A 16,660-nucleotide genomic window follows, 5' to 3' on the forward strand; every position below is an offset into this window, starting at 1 on the left:
AACAAGGCCTGCCACATATATTTCAACGGGCGGAGGAACCGCTGGGCCTTATCTTGTTTTCAACAAAAAGTGATGTGTAGTCCACATGCTGTGGTGCAGAAATCACTTAAAGCAGTGTTCTGCTACTTGCATCTGTTTCTCCATCCAGGCAACAATCGGGGCGTTATTTATATCTAAAGAGTCCTAAGAATCAGTCACTTCTATTACAGATGAATGGGCCCCAACCACATGTGCCGGCATGGGACTGTACTGTATTTCATATGTGATATCCTTTTGCTGCCTAACATAGGCTCATGGTTATGCCTCTCTTCTGACGCACTCAGAAGAGAGGCATAACCTCTCTTCTCAAATATCACATGTATGCTCGCTGCACTGCATACATGTGATATTTCATACCTTTGGTATAATTTTTGGGAAATTCCCTTTTATGGGATAGAACCTATATGGTTATGACACGTTTTTACATTTATTACATGTGACACTGTATACCTATGGTATAATTTTTGTGTACACCTCCTTTGGGAAGTGTTAACCTATGTGCCAGTGCTGCAAAGACTTTAGACATTTTTTGTCATTGTCTTGGCAGCACATTTATTCAGACCGGTCTTGGTGATTTTTTTATATGGTTTTAGGTCTGTGTGTATATTGTCTCATACTGAGGTGATGGTAAACCAGGGCGATTGCCCATATGTCAAATATTTATATGTAATAAAGTATAATTTTTGGAAATTTTTCTGAGTATCACATTCTGTTCATAATGTAGCCGCTTTTCTGTGAATTTCTTTTCACAAACCCTTCTTTTTTGTATACCTGTCAACACCAGGTACCTGCTCCCCACCTCCCCAAAAGGTGCCAAAAGGTGGCAGCAGAGGGGGAAGGAGGCAGACAGATGGAGCTACCCCTTTTGAATGGAACTCCTCTTTAATTCAAAGGTCATTGTGAACATAGAATCACTCACTAGAACTTCAGTTTCAGTCAGAGGGCTGAATGAAAAAAACTGAAAAAATTCCACCATCAGCACATTTGAGGTGGATGGGGGGTATCTTCACTGCTACACTCTTGTAATCTGACAGCAAGGTGTCTCACCTTCTGTCAGAAATACATAGATCATGGCTTCAGCATATTGCCTGCAGCACTGGCGGAGATACTTTTATTTGACGGTGGTTTAATAGAAGTTTTTCAGTAGATTGACTTCTGTCATCCGCAGTGGCCAGACATGGATCAAAATTTGGCCAGTCAGAAAAAAGAGATTGTTTCTTTATTTGAATGTCCTAGGTTTTTAAGAAGAGGTTAAAGTACTTTTATGAATACTCTTGTTTAGGGATTTTAGCACCAGGATAGAACAAATACTCCTGCTTGGTTCTGGCACCATGAACTGGTTTGAATAGAATCCTTTGAACCTGTCCTCCAGAGTAACCAAACAACCACTCCCTGGGACAAGAGATTGTTCAGGGTGGTCGGCAGCTGTGTTTGATAAGAAAATGATGATGTGATAGAGTTTTAATTTTTTTTTGTACCCCTATAAAACCAGCAAATTAACCCACAGGTCTGGGACATCTGTGACCCAGAGGAAGGAAAACTTTAACAGATGTTCTTCAGCTCTTAGGTGGAGCTCCTTAATTGTGAAGAAAGTTTTTGGGTAGAACTGGTAGAATTTGTTTTCCTAGTCTTGTATCACAAGGACAGAGTTTTGGCTTTGAAAATTAAGGCTGAGGAGGGTGATGGGCACTTTTCTTTTTGAGGCGGTAGAATCCCCTGAGGAAGAGGGTTTAGAAACCTTCCACTGTGAAAAATAGTATTTTTCTTTCTGTGATATCTTTGAACGAGGATGTCTGTTTAGTGAGGCACTTGACAAATTCATCAAGGAGCATAGGTGTGAGTCAACATATGAAAACAGCTTCAGCGGACCAGGCTCTTAGCCATAATATTTTATAAATACGGATAGAAATGAGAGGCACTCTGGAGAGGTGTCATGACTTGTTCGAGAAATTCTGAAGGATCTTGTTCGAGGCTCTAGGGCATCACCAAAAAGAATAAGGCAGAGGGCAGTGTCTGCAAGTGCTCCAACAGAGTTTGATCCTAGAAGATGGGATTCTGCTAGTAGTTCATTGTTCTAGTCAATTTAGCTGCAGTGTGTCTTGGAAATTCGCTTTCAACAAATTTCTCCTTACCACGAGTACCCGCAGTTGGATGTGCAGCAATCCCCCATAAAGCTGTGCGAAGTTCGCTTACCGCGACTGCAGCTTAGCTCCACGATTCCTGCACCTACAAATGATGTGCAAAGGTTTAGCTCTTTTGAGATGTGGGGAAAATGGAGCTCCCATGATCCAGGAATAACCAGACGATACTCCCAGGTTGGAGTTGGAATCCACTCCGCCTGGGTCTAACACCAGACTCCTGTTTTATTATCTTACAAAAACACACACACACATCCCCCCCGCACGGGGGCCAAGTCAATCCCCTCCCACAGAACAATGTATAGGGAGTGTCCATACACGAGAATGTCCATCCTGCTCGGAGTGTAAAATTCCCTCTTACTAAAACCAGTTAAACCAGTTTTTCCTGCCCTCCCCCGTAAGCTCTCTTTGGAGAGCGGGTTTCCCATTATTTACATGCTATCAGCTCCTAGCAGTATGTTTATTGTCTGTACAAACAGCCCCTAGATTAAACAGTGCCAGTCTGTATCTGAATGGGCCCGATACGATCTTTATTAAAACACATCCATCCACATACAGTTCAGGTCGGTAGCGGCTTGTAGAGATATACATGAGCCTACACGTGGAGTTCGCACTGCCCGGCCATACGAAGTCCATGTGGTACTATGCTGCTGATATGTGGATAAAGGCCCGCGGCCTACCGCCGGCGGCATTCGCATCGAGTGCCGTGGTGACATACACGCCAGTCTATAAGCGCAGATCTGCCATCTCATCCATTACCGAGCTGAGTACTGTAATATATACATTGTAAATGCACATGGCCTAATTGCAGCCTTCAGAGCTTTAATTAGGCCACACGAGAGACATATGAATAACACTAATATATGACACATTTAAAGGACAACCTGTAATAGAAAATTTCCATGACAGGTGTATCACACATTGCAGCAACAGCTGGTTGCAGAGCTGCCCTGCAAGGTTAAATAGGCTTTAAAAGTGTCTCAAATTTTCTGTCAGCAGAATCTTTAACTGATTGAACATCTTCTATAGGCATAGTAAGGTGTTTAAGACTTAGACTGAATGGTCTGCTACCAAAGAGACCATTTGTTAGAAAGCTCTTTTCATGGGATAGAGTTCAGCAATGATTCCCAGAGAGGTGAACCTTTTTTCCAGGGTTAACCCAATCATCATAAGTTGCCCAGTCTATTTTTTCATGAATGTCTTTTTTGACTTAACAGGTCTCTGCCTCTTCTAACACTGCCTCTAGGTCTTCTTCATTCCCCTTAAAAGTTTATGGTGTGTAGGGGAGACATTAAATTTTCTTATTCCAACAGACACAGCAGAAGCAGAAAAGGCGCTTGGCACTTTTGTGCACTGGACAGTGCTGGCTGTATTAAATCTGTTAATTGCCTGAGAAAGTCTGCGGAACAATTGAATTTTTGTACTTGCCTGTAAAATCCATTTCTTGGAGTACATCAAGGGACAAAAAGCAAGGTATAAATCATGACTACCTGGGTTATGTGCCACCTTTAGGTGAATGGACGCTGGCAGAAACAGGCAGAAAGTCCTCCCCTATAAAACCCTACCCATATAGGTAACGCATTGGTTCTGCAGCAGGCAATGAAATGCCATGGGAGGGGAGGGACCTCTGTGTCCTGTGATGTACTAAAAGAAGTAGTTTACAGGCAAGTACAAAAATACCAATTTTCTTTTTCATACATAATGGGACACAGAGCACGTTATAAATCAGGACTTACTGGGATGTTCCAATGCAATGCACGTGAAAGGAGGGGGGCACAGTAGCCAACTTCAGACCCAAAGAAACCACTCTGCAGCCCGCAAAACACTGTGGGCAAAATCAGTATCCTTAGTTGCCCTTGCATCCACCTGGTACAAACCTTGTAAAGGTGTATATTGAAGCCCAGGTCGCAGCCTTGCAAACCTGAGCCACTGATGCCTAATGACGGATAGCCCAAGAGGCTGTAATACTTCTGTAGAGTGAGCCATCACTTGAAAAGGTGAAACCTTATCCTTCAAGCCATAGGCCTGGGCAATAGGATGATGACTTCACTGTGACATGGTCAGCTTAGTAACGCCTAACACTTATTAGGACCTTCAAGAAGGATGAACAATGAATCCAGCTTCCTGACCATAGAAGACACTTTCAAACACATTTTGACAACCAGAACCACATCTAATCTGTGAACGGTATGTCTACCAGCAACTAAGGCTCGGGAAAAAATAAGAAAAAACAATGTCCTGATTAAGATGAAAATTTTAAACAACCTTCGGCAAAAATGATGGCTGAGGATGAAGAACCACCCCATCATAGCAGAGAATCCAAAAAACATTCTTTGCAATAAAAAAAATGTCAATACTTGCCGAAGTACTAGTACCAAAAACACAACCTTCTACCGGTAAGAAAAAAGAAGAGCAAATAAAAGGCCCTGAAAAAGGCTCAAAAGGTAGTCTCTGTAAAACTGGCAGAACCAAACTGAAGTCCCATGGGGACAAAGGTAACCTGACTGGAGGCACCAGGTGTGACACCTTGAACAAAAGTATACACCAAAGAAAGAGAAGCAATCTGGGTTTGGAAATAGCCAAGGCTGAAAACTGTCCCTTGATCATACCCAAGGCCAGCATCATATCCACTCCAGAGTGGAAGAAAGCCAAACTCTGGCCCACAACATACTTGCAAGGATGCAACTTCTTAGCCTCACATCATGCCACAAAAGATTTCCAGGTCCTAAGGTAAATCTTTCTTGAAACAGTCTTCCTGGCCCTTAAGAGTGCGGGAATGACTGCCTCTGGAATACCCCTATTCTTCAGGAATCCAGTTTCAAAGCCAGCAACCGCAAAAGAAAGATGGACGATTGAACCTTGGGCCCGAATGTCTGAGCCAGAAGAGGAGAGGGATCACTCTCTAACATGGTTACTATGTCTGCAAAGCATGGTTTCCTGGGCCAAGGTGGTGCTACAAGAATCACCAGTACACCTTCCAAGATCTCCAGTGTCACCATGGCATCTACTACAATGCCTGAGGATCCCTTGTCCTGGAGACAAACGCCAAGGAAACAATTAATGCATTTCTGATAACAATGTGGTTAATATCGATCTGCATAGTGATTATGGCTGGAATATAATGTTACACATCACATACAAATTAAATTTCACCTTTTTAAATACAAATATGAGTACAATTACTTTTATATAAGGGGGTTATGGGGGGAATATCATGGTAACTCTTAACCTATTTCAGATAAGGAAATGCATATAATTATTTTTCTACATGAGGATTATGGGTGCATTTTTGTGGATACACATGCCAAGGATCATATTTGATCTATTTCTGAAAAGACTATGGTTATAGTTATTTTTCTACATGGGGATTATGGGTGGATGATTGTGGATACACATGCCAAGGAACATATTTGACATATTTCTCCAAAGAATATTGGTATAGTTATTTTTCTATATGGGGATTATGGGAGGAATATCATGGTTAAACATGCCAAGTAAAACATTTGACCCCTTTCTGATAAAAATATGAGAATAGTTATTTTTCTACATGAGGATTATGTGTGTAATATTGTGGATACACATGGCAAGAACTGTATTGAACCTATTTCTGAAAATATTATGGGCATAATAATTTTTCTACATGGGGATTATGGGTGGAATATCATGGTTTAACATACCTATGAACACATTTTTACCTGTTTCTGATACGAATATGAGAATAAGTATTTTTTTACATGGGGATTATGGATGGATTATTGTGAATACACAGCCCAGGACCATATTTGATCTATCTCTGAAATAGTTATAGGTATTTTTTTACATGGGTAATATGAGTGGAATATTATGGTTAAACATGTCTAGGAACACATTTGACTTTTGTTCTGATAAGAATATGAGAATAGCTATTTTTCTACATGGGGTTTATGGGTGGAATATTGTTTTTTTTTTTTTTTTTGATGAAGTTTGTATTTCAATGGTTTTTATTAATTTTAAACAGTATAAAACAGAGGCAACAAAACACACCCACGCAGGGGCTATCAATTGCACCGATAAAAAAGGCATAATAGAGCAGACAACGCTCTAATTCCAATAAGGCAAAACGTATGCCCACGCAGGGGCTATCAATGGCACATAGGTTACAATAACATCAGTGAAACTCTGACTAACGCAGCTAAAGGCAGCTGTCCACTGTCACACCAAAACAAACAAAAAAGAAGAAGAACAGAGAGGAAAGAGAAAAAAAAAACAAAAAAACACACACACTAAAGAGCAGGGGTCCACGAGCGCCAATACCAAACTCCATTACCTCCCCACACTGGCCGGGGGGAGCGTGGGAAAGGCGTATTGCAACCACGGCTCCCATATTTTCAAAAATTTATGTTGAGAGTCGTTGCATATACTCGACATCTGTTTGTTGAGCATCATAGTAGTCATACGATCCCTCACCCCCTGAAAAAGTACAAACGGACTCTTCCAGGCCTGAGCAATTGTCCTAGTGGCTGATAAAAACAAATAGGAAGCCAACCGCTGCTGACGAGCCAAGAGGCCCGGTATGGGGCAATGAAGCATAGCATACCGAGCATCCCGGCGTATGGAGAGATGGAACAAAGTGAAAAGGAGGCCAAACACACGAGACCAAAAACGAACCAACCTCGGGCATGACCACCAGATATGCAGTACATCGCCACGATGGCCGCAACCCCGAAAACATCGATCACTACAGGCAGGGTTAGCCTGGGCCAAACGAGCCGGAACCCAGTACCAACAAAACAATACCTTATAGGCAGCTTCCAGCGTGGTCGTATTAAATGAACATTTAGCTATGAGTGACCAGGCCCTATTCCAGTCCTCCGGATCCACAGCCACTCCCAGGTCGCGTTCCCACTGAACAACATATGAAAGAGAAGTGTGCGACGAGCGTCTGTTCAAAGCGGCGTAAAGAAGGGAGATAAGGCCCGGGGCACCTGGGCGCTGCTGACAAAGCCGTTCAAAGGCAGATTTCTGATATGGGAAAGCAGAAGTGGCCCTCAACAAGAGTAACCAGTGCCGCAATTAAAGGTACCGAAAAAATTCCGCTGGGGGAACATCTCGAGACTCCCGAAGGACATTCCAGGTGGGAAAGGACCGAAAAATCAAAAAGTGTTGCACCTGTGAGAAACCATGAGCCACCCACCAAGAAAATGCCCTCGGGCGATCTAGACCCGGCGGGAAAATAGGGTTGTTAACGATTGGAAGCAAGGGCAAGAAGGGTGACATCAGGCCACTGGAGTAACGTACCGAGTCCCAGACTTGTAGGCCATGGAGCAACATCGGACTCAGTGCCATAGGGCGCAGGGCAGGGGGAAGCCATAGAAGTGTCGACAGTGCGATAGGGGCACAATTAGGTAGTTCCAGCAGGACCCAGAGAGGAACGTCGGAGGAAGCGTGCAACATAGACAGCGGGCAATCTGGCTCGCCTGATAATACTTAGTTACATTAGGTACCCCAAGACCACCCTGGAGTCTATGAGCAAAAAGCGTATTTATAGAGACTCTGGGGTGTTTATTGGCCCAGATAAAACGCATAAACTTCGCCTGAAGCAACCAAAGAAAATGAGGGGGAACCCGCACTGGGAGGGTGCGAAAATAATATAACAATTTCGGCAAGATGGTCATTTTCACTGAATGAACCCGTCCTGGCCAAGACAGGTGCGGAAATTGCCAGGAATGCATAAGAGAAGATAAAGAGCTAAGCAAAGGATAATAATTTGCACCAAAAAGGGAGTCATAGGTGGGGGTCAAGCGAATGCCCAAGTATTCAAGAGAAGAGGAAGCCCACCGGTAAGGGAAGTGGGATTGTAGGCGCGAAACCAAATCTGAAGCCAAAGTAATATTGAGAGCGACGGTTTTATCCAAGTTGATACATAGACCCGAAATCAAGGAGAAGCGCTCAAGAACCCGTTGCAAGTTAGGAAGCGTCGTCAGAGGATTAGTAAGGGTCAAGAGGGCATCGTCCGCAAAGAGGCTCAGCTTAAACTCCTGTCCCGCGTATGGAACCCCCCGATACATTGCAATCAGTCCGGAGCGTTAAAGCCAGTGGCTCAAGCGCCAGGACAAAAAGCGCCGGGGACAGCGGGCAGCCCTGCCTCGTCCCTCGCCTAACAGGAAAGGGATCCGAGAAATACCCAGCGTATTTAACGGAGGCCGAAGGAAAGGAATATGGAAAAGGAAGGAAGATGGACCACCTTACGGACGTTATCACCCGCCTGCCTCCCGGGGACGAACCCTACTTGGTCCCTGTGGACCAGGCTACACAAATATTTATTGATGCGAAAACTAAGGATCTTGCCCAATATCTTCAGATCTTCATTAACCACTTGCCTACCAGGCACTTATACCCCCTTCCTTACCAGGCCAATTTTCAGCTTTCAGCGCTGCCGCACTTTGATTGACAATTGCGCGGTCATGCAACATTGTACCCATATGAAATTTTGATCATTTTTTTCTCACAAATAGAGCTTTCTTTTGGTGGTATTTAATCGCCACTGGGCGCTTTACTTTTTGCGCTATAAATTAAAAAAAGTGCAAAAAATTTGAAAAAAAAAAAAAAGTTTATTTGTTTCTTTTATAAAATTTTTCAAACAGGTATTTTTTCTCCTTCACTGATTTGCGTTGATGAGGCGGCACTGATGGGCACTGATAGGCGGCACTGATGGGCACTGATAGGCAGCACTAAAGGGCACTGATAGGCAGTACTAATGAGGTGGCACGGATAGGCGGCACTGATAGACAGCACTAATTAGGGGTCACGGATAGGCGGCACTGATATGCAGCACTGATAGGCGGCACTGATAGGTGACACTGATGATGGGTACTGATAGACGGCACTGGCTGGCATCACTTCTGGGCACTGACTGGCGGCACTGACTGGCACAACCCCTGGGCACTGACTGGTGGCACTGACTGGCAGCACTGCTGGGCTGCACTGCTGGGTGGCACTGGTGGGCAGCACTGGTGGGTGGGCACAGGTGGGTGGCACTGGTGGGCACAGGTGGGTGGCACTGGTGGGCACAGGTGGGTGGGCACAGGTGGGTGGCACTGCTGGGCACATGTAGGTGGCACTTCTGGGCACAGGTAGGTGGCACTGCAGAGTGGCACAGGTGGGTGCACTGCTGGGCACAGGTGGGGGCACTGCTGGGCACAGGTGGGGGCACTGCTGGGAATGGGTGGGCGGGGCTACTGGGCGCACTGCTGGGCGGAACTTGCGGGTGTCACTGCTGGGCACCGATCATCAGGGCACTGATCATCAGTGCCCTGATGATCGGTGCCGATCCCCGCTCTGACAACTGCCGGTTCTCGGCAGTACTTTCCTCACGATCTGACAGCGTGAGGAAAGTGCAGCCGAGAATCGGCACTTGCATTTCCCTGTGATCAGCGTGTCATTGGACACCGCTGATCACGTGGTAAAAGGCCGGTGGGATGGCCTTTCACCACATCACGTGATCAGCTGTGTCCGTAGGACACAGCGATCACGGAGATCGCCGGGTGCGCGCCCCCTGGGGCGCGCAGGAGAGCGCGTTCTGGGAGGACGTCATATGACGTCCACTCAGAACTGGCCGGCCGCGGTGAAGCCGTCTTTCGGCTATGCGCGGTCGGCAAGAGGTTAAGAAGAGAAATGGGCCGGAAGGCTTGCGGTTCCTGGACATCATCGGTCGTTTTAGGAATCATAGAGATATGTGCCCTAAGTGCGTCCGGAGAGGGCAAGGAGCCCTGTCGTAACTCATTGAAATAGGCCGCTAAAAAGGGCGCCAATAGGGCTGAGAATTTTTTATAATAGAGACCGGAGAAGCCGTCGGGACCTGGGGCCGCAGAGGACCGCAAAGATTTGATCGCTTGGAGCACTTCCGGTACGGTGACACCAGCGTTGAGGGCCGCCCGTGCTGCCTCGGTCAATCCAGGAAGATGGAGGTCTTGAAAGAAGGCCTCTGCCTGGGCCACAGGGAAGGGATCTGGGGCAGCATAGAGGCGCGAAAGGAAGTCCGAGAATCGGGAAACAATCTGCTGGGGATTAGAAGTACAGCCACCCGTGGAAAGTCGAAGTCGAATCGGTTTATGGGGTTTCCCCACAGAATTGAGTTTCCTGGCTAGCATGGGACCGGGCTTATTAGCACAGGAATAGAATTTATGTCTGGTCCAACGCAGGGCCCTTTCGGCCTCCGAAGAGGCGAGGAGGTCCAGCGCGTCCCGAGCGCGTTTATGGGCCACGGATGGAGATGACTTCCAACACGCATCCGCAGAGGCCAGGAGAGAATGGAGCTCCAAGAGTCGGCGTTCCCGCTCCCGCTTCCGAACTGCAGCCAGCTGTATAACATGACCCCGCACCGTGGCCTTATGCGCTTCCCATAGGGGCACCACTGAAGAGACCGATCCCGAGTTTTCCGTAAAATATGTCCGTAAAAAGAATTCTATCTGTTGGCAGGTAGCCTGAGTGGTCAGCAAAGAGTCATTGATGCGCCAATGAAAAGGGCGCCGTTCTGACCCAGAAAGGGCAAGGAGGAGTACCAAAGGATCATGATCTGACCAGGGTGAGGAGGGAATAGTTATCCGCCGGACCGAGGGGAGCTGCTGGACCTGCATGAATATATGATCAATTCTACAAAAACTGTCATGAGGATTGGAATAGAACGTAAAGTTACGTCCAGTTGGATGAAGTTCCCTCCAGAACCCTTAGAGTGTCGAGAAACAATGGTGCAAAGATGCGAAAAAAATTTATGCTGGAAACGGTTAGGCGCATAGTAAGAGACGAGGGTAACCTCCTGGTCCCAGAGGGTGCCTTGCAGAAGCAAATACCTGCCCGTGGGGTCCGCTATATGCCTAGAACAGACAAAGGGGAGATTGCGTTTAAAGGCTATCAGAACACCCCGACGCTTCTCAGGAGCCGAGGCCGTGTAAAAGATGGGATAGTGAGGTGAAAGATAACGCGGAGCGGAGGACTGGGAAAACCTGGTCTCCTGTAGACATACCACATCAATTTGTTGCGATTTGAGGTGATGAAAAACTTTAGCCCGTTTCTGAGGCAAATTGAAGCCTTGAACATTTTACGAATGTATTTTCAAAAGGGGCGAGGCCATGGCGGTATCAACGCAACACGCTCAGCAGAAAAAAGCCCAAAGCAGCCAGCAATTTCCACTCCCAATGGCGATCGGACCATGGCGTCCCGGAACCCTGCAGAAAACAAAAACAAAAAAAAACAGAGAAAAAGAAAAGAACAAAGAAAGAAAAAAGGAAAAAGACACAAAAAGTATACAAAACAGTGCAATCGTGTCACACCAATGGTGACGTGCATCCTACACATGAAGGATACAGTTAGGGGTAACTCTACCACCGGACATATGGCTGCAAATGGAAACATCAAAACAGAAGCCCTCAGAGGGCAAAAAGGACAATGAATATAATATAATATAGTAAAACTGAATAAAACTAAAAGTCCCAGGAGCAGGGACCTCCGCGATAACCTCCCCATAGAAACCCGGATAACCATAGGTGTCAACCCCTTTCCACCCTGCCAGGCCCACCGGGTCAACCTCCCACCCCGGAGCCCAAGGAAACCATCACCCAATGCCACCAACGTAGACCCAATTACCAGCATATGGACCCAAAATAAGCTATGGCAGCAAAAAGTCCCGATTCTTAAGTCCAGGGAAAGACCCCCCCCCAACCCGGGATGTAACCCAAAGGAGCAAGCCGGAGCAGTCCCAACCTAGAATGTCGACAAACCGGGAAGACCCTAAGGCCAAACTCACGATCTCGTCAGGGTAGTCCCTCGGTGAAACGATATGTGGGAGTTCCAAGGCGCATCTTCAGCCTGGAGAAGAACAGGAAGGACTTGATCGCGAAGGGGTCTGAGGGAGAGCCCCCCTCCTGTTGGACGGCCGCTCCCAGATGCGGCCCAAAGGAGGAGGCCTCGCCGAGGATCCAGATGAATGAGCTGGGCTCCGATCAGCAGCTTCCGGCGAGAGAAGATGTAGAGATTCAAGGAGAGAATGGGCCTCCTCCGGTGTAGCCACAGAATGACTGCGGCCCTGGTAGGTGAAGGTGAGGCGAAACGGAAAGCCCCAGGCGTATTTAATTCTTTGTTTCACCAGGACCAAAGTGAAGGGCTTCAACTGGCGGCGTTTCTGGAGAGTGGTCTGAGAGAGGTCCGCGAAAAGCTGGTAGCGGTGCCCCTGGAAGCTAAGATCAGGGTTATTTCTGGCCGCCAAGAGGATGGTTTCGTTAGTGCGGTAATAAGTAAACTTGATGATAATGTCCCTCGGGGGCCCATCCGGTCGTCTGGGGCCCAAAGAACGATGTATGCGGTCAAATTCAAGCCGGTCAATGGGAATAGCGGATGTCAGCTCCTGAAACAGAGCAGTAGAGGTAACATCTGTGACCGTTTCCGGGATACCCCTTAACCGCAAATTGCCGCGGCGGGAACGATTTTCGAAATCCTCAAGCCGCAGTAGCGCGTCCGCCAATTCCTTCTTAAGGTCGCACAGGTCCTGTTCGTGATTTTCAATGACCGTGGCCGCAGCGTCCATTTTATCCTCGAGATCATTTGTCCGATTGCCCAAATCCCGAATTTCTCGCGAAAGACGGTCGGCCAGCTTGGAGGTAGCGGAGGACAATTCAGATTGCAGCATACATTTGAAGCGGCGCAGGAGCTCAGCATCCCGCAGGGATGGAATGGGAGACCGCCGGGATGGCTCTGAATCTAGGTCTTCCCCACTGCCAGGATCCATCTCACTTGCAGGTAGGGATGGCAGGGGACCCAAACTTGCAGCCAGGGCTCCAGCTGTTGTCCCCGGCGGGAACCGCGAATCCGCGGCCGGGGCCCTGGAAGCCTCCGGCGGCCGGCCCAAAACCGAGGCCGCGGCTTCACTCGCGATCTCCGGCGGGTAGGCCGCAACTTCCCGCACGGTCCGCCGGGCGCTGGAGGTGCGGGTGGCCGGCGTTTTTTTCCCCATCAGGGTGCTGGAGGGACAGGGGGCCAGGGAGGAAGCGGAGGGACCCCCCCTGAAGGTCAAAAATCGGCCGATATGTCCGGTGGCCGAGACAGGAATTTATTAGGCAGCCATCCTGGCTGCTGCTCACGAGCGCCCCCCGGAATATTGTTTTTTAACATGTCTAGGAACACATTTGACCCCTTTCTGATAACAATGTGAGAATAATTATTTTTCTACATGGGGATTATTGGTTTATTATTGTGGATACACATGGCAAGAACCATATTTGATAGTTAAACATGGCTAGGAACACATTTGACCGCTCTCTAAGAATATGAGAATAGTTATTCTTCTACATGGGGATTATGGGTGGATTATTATGAATACACATGCCAAGGACCATACTTGACCTATTTCTGAAATAATTATAAGTATAGTTATTTTCTACATGGGTGGAATATCATGGTAAACATTTGACTTGTTTCTGATAAGAATATGGGAATAGCTATTTTTCTACATGGGGATTATGGGTGGAATATTGTTTTTTTTAAATGCCTAGGAACACATTTGACCCTTTTCTGATAAGAATATGAGAATAGCTATTTCTCTATATGGGGATTATGGGTGGAATATTGTTTTCTAACATGCCTAAGAACACATTTGACCTGTTTCTGATAATAATATGAGAATAGGTATTTTTCTACATGGGGATTATGGGTGGATCATTGTAGATACACATGCCAAGGACCATATTTGACATGTTTCTCCTTAGAATATGGATATAGTTATTTTTCTATATGGGGATTATGGCTGGAATATTATGGTTACAAATAGGAACACATTTGACTCCTTTCTGATAACAATATGAGAATAGCTATTTTACTACATAGGGATTATCGGTGGAATATTGTTTTTTTTAACATGCCTAGAAACACATTTGACTCCTTTCTGATAAATATGAGAATAGTTTTTTCTCTACATGAAGATTATTGGTGTATTATTGTGGATACACATGCCAAGGTCCACGTTTGATCTATTTCTGAAATAGTTATAATGTATAGTAATTTTTCTACATGGGTAATATGGGTGGAATATTGTTTTTTTTTTTACATGCCTAGGAACATATTTGAGCCCTTTATGATACAAATATGAGAATAGTTATTTTTCTACATGGGAATTATGGGTGGATGATTGCAGATACACATGCCAAGGACCATATTTGACATGTTTCTCCTAGGAAAATGGATATAGTTATTTTTCTATATGGGGATTATGGGTGGAATATCATGGTTATATATGCCTAGGAACATATTAGACCCCTTCCTGGTAACAATATGAGAATAGTTCTTTCTACATGGGGAGAATGGGTGGAATATTGTGTTTAAACATGCCTAGCAACACATTTGACCCCTTTATGATAAAAATGTGAGAATAATTATTTTTCTACATGAGGATTATGGGTGTATTATTGTGGATACACATGGCAAGAACCATATTTGACCTATTTCTGAAGAGATTATGTACATATTTATTTTTCTACATTGGGATTATGGGTGGAATATCATGGTTAAACATGCCTAATAATACATATGACTGGTTTATGATAATCTGATAACAGCTCTTTTACTACATGGGGATTATGGGTGGAATATCATGGTTAAACATGCCAAGGAACCTTCCAAACTGAGACATGGAGCAGTTGGCAAAAGAGGAGCGGTCCAAAATTCCAGGAGAGAGGTGTAAGAAACTCAGTGATGGTTACAAAAAACAATTGAGTTCAGTTATTTTCCCCAAGGAGTGTGCAAATATTAAATTGAGGGTGCCAATAATTCTGACCAGTCCATTTATGGAGGTTTGCGTGGAACGTGTTCGATTTGGCTTTTTGTTTCTCCACTTTTTTGTTTCATACCAATACAAACAAAAGAAACATGAGAATGCCAAAACATTTGTCATTGCAACAAATTTCTGGGCGAAGTGGTGCATTATCTGATGAAATGCAGGGGTGCCAATATTTTTTTTCCATTACTGTATATTATGTGGGATGTGTGACCATGATACTCTACTCATAATCCCCACATAAAAAAATATTTCTATTCCACTTTTAGGTGATCCCTAAAAAACCTTCTTTTCAGAGAAGCCTATTCTTCCTCAACCTAACAACTGTACATTTATTTCATGCATCAGCTCATCCCCCCCAATTATTAACTTTTGTATCACCTGTCTGTCCCATTTAGATTGTAAACTCTAATGAGCAATGCCCTCTAATTCCTCCTGTATTGAATTGTATTTCTAATTGTACTGTCTGCTCTCATGTTGTAACACTATGCAAACTGTTGGCGCAATACAAAACCTGTAGAATAATAAATAATTCCCATATGGAATATGTTACATATTATATGCTGGATGTGTACCCATGATATTGCCCCCGTATTCCCCATAAATCAAACTAATTTTATCCATATTCTCATCTAAAAAGGTAAAATGTATTACGTGAGATGTGTAAACATGATTTTCCCCATGTGGAAAAATAGTTACTGTATATGCATGTTCTTATCAGAAATAGGTCAAATATAGTCCTTGGCATATGTATTCACAATACTGCACCCATAATACCCATGCAGAAAAATAACTATACCCATAATCCTTTCAGAAATAGGTCAAATATGGCCCTTGGCATGTGTATTCACTAAAATCCAGCTGTAATCCCTAATGTAGAAAAACAACTATTCTCATATTCTTATCAGAAAGGGGTCAAATGTGTTGCTAAGCATGTTTAAACCTGATATTCCACCCATAATTCCCATGTAGAAAAATAACTATACCCATATTCTTAGGAGAAACATGTCAAATATGGTCCTTGGCATGTGTATCTGCAATTATCCACCCATAATACCCATGTATTATTATACAGTATTTATATAGCGCCAAAGGGTATGCTCAGCGCTGTAGAGTAGCAGGGGGGACAGAACATGAGACAAGACAGTAACAATACACTACTTGAGGGGTTTGAGGGCCCTGCTCTTTCGAGCTTACAATCTAGGAAGAAATGTAGAAAAATAACTGGTATTATCAGAAACAGGTCAAATGTATTCCTAGACATTTTTAACCACTTCCCACCCAGCCTATAGTAAAATGACGGCCGGTGAGTTTTTCGTCGATCCGGGAGGGTGTCATATGACATCCTTCCGGGATCGAGCCTTGCACATGCCCGCAGGGCCGCACTGTGGCGAGATCTGTCACCGGCTGTGTACCTTTGATACGGCCCCATTGCCAGTACCATGTGACCTGCTGTGACCAATCACAGCAGATCACATGACAGTTGTAAACAATGAATGGCTTCCTTTCATGACATCCATTGTATACAAATGTGTCTAGCTGTCAATGGTCACAGTGTTCACATGCACAGGCTGGGTCAATCACAGCCCATCTGTGTCATGTGATTAGCAGTGGCCAATCACAACAAAAAAACCTGAATGAATCGATTTCATTCAGTTAAATGCTTGCTTAAAGCAAAGAAATT

Source organism: Staurois parvus, unplaced genomic scaffold (genome assembly GCF_062004578.1).
Source record: "Staurois parvus isolate SC_StPar_1 unplaced genomic scaffold, SC_StPar_1.0 ptg000376l, whole genome shotgun sequence".
Lineage (NCBI taxonomy): Eukaryota > Metazoa > Chordata > Amphibia > Anura > Ranidae > Staurois > Staurois parvus.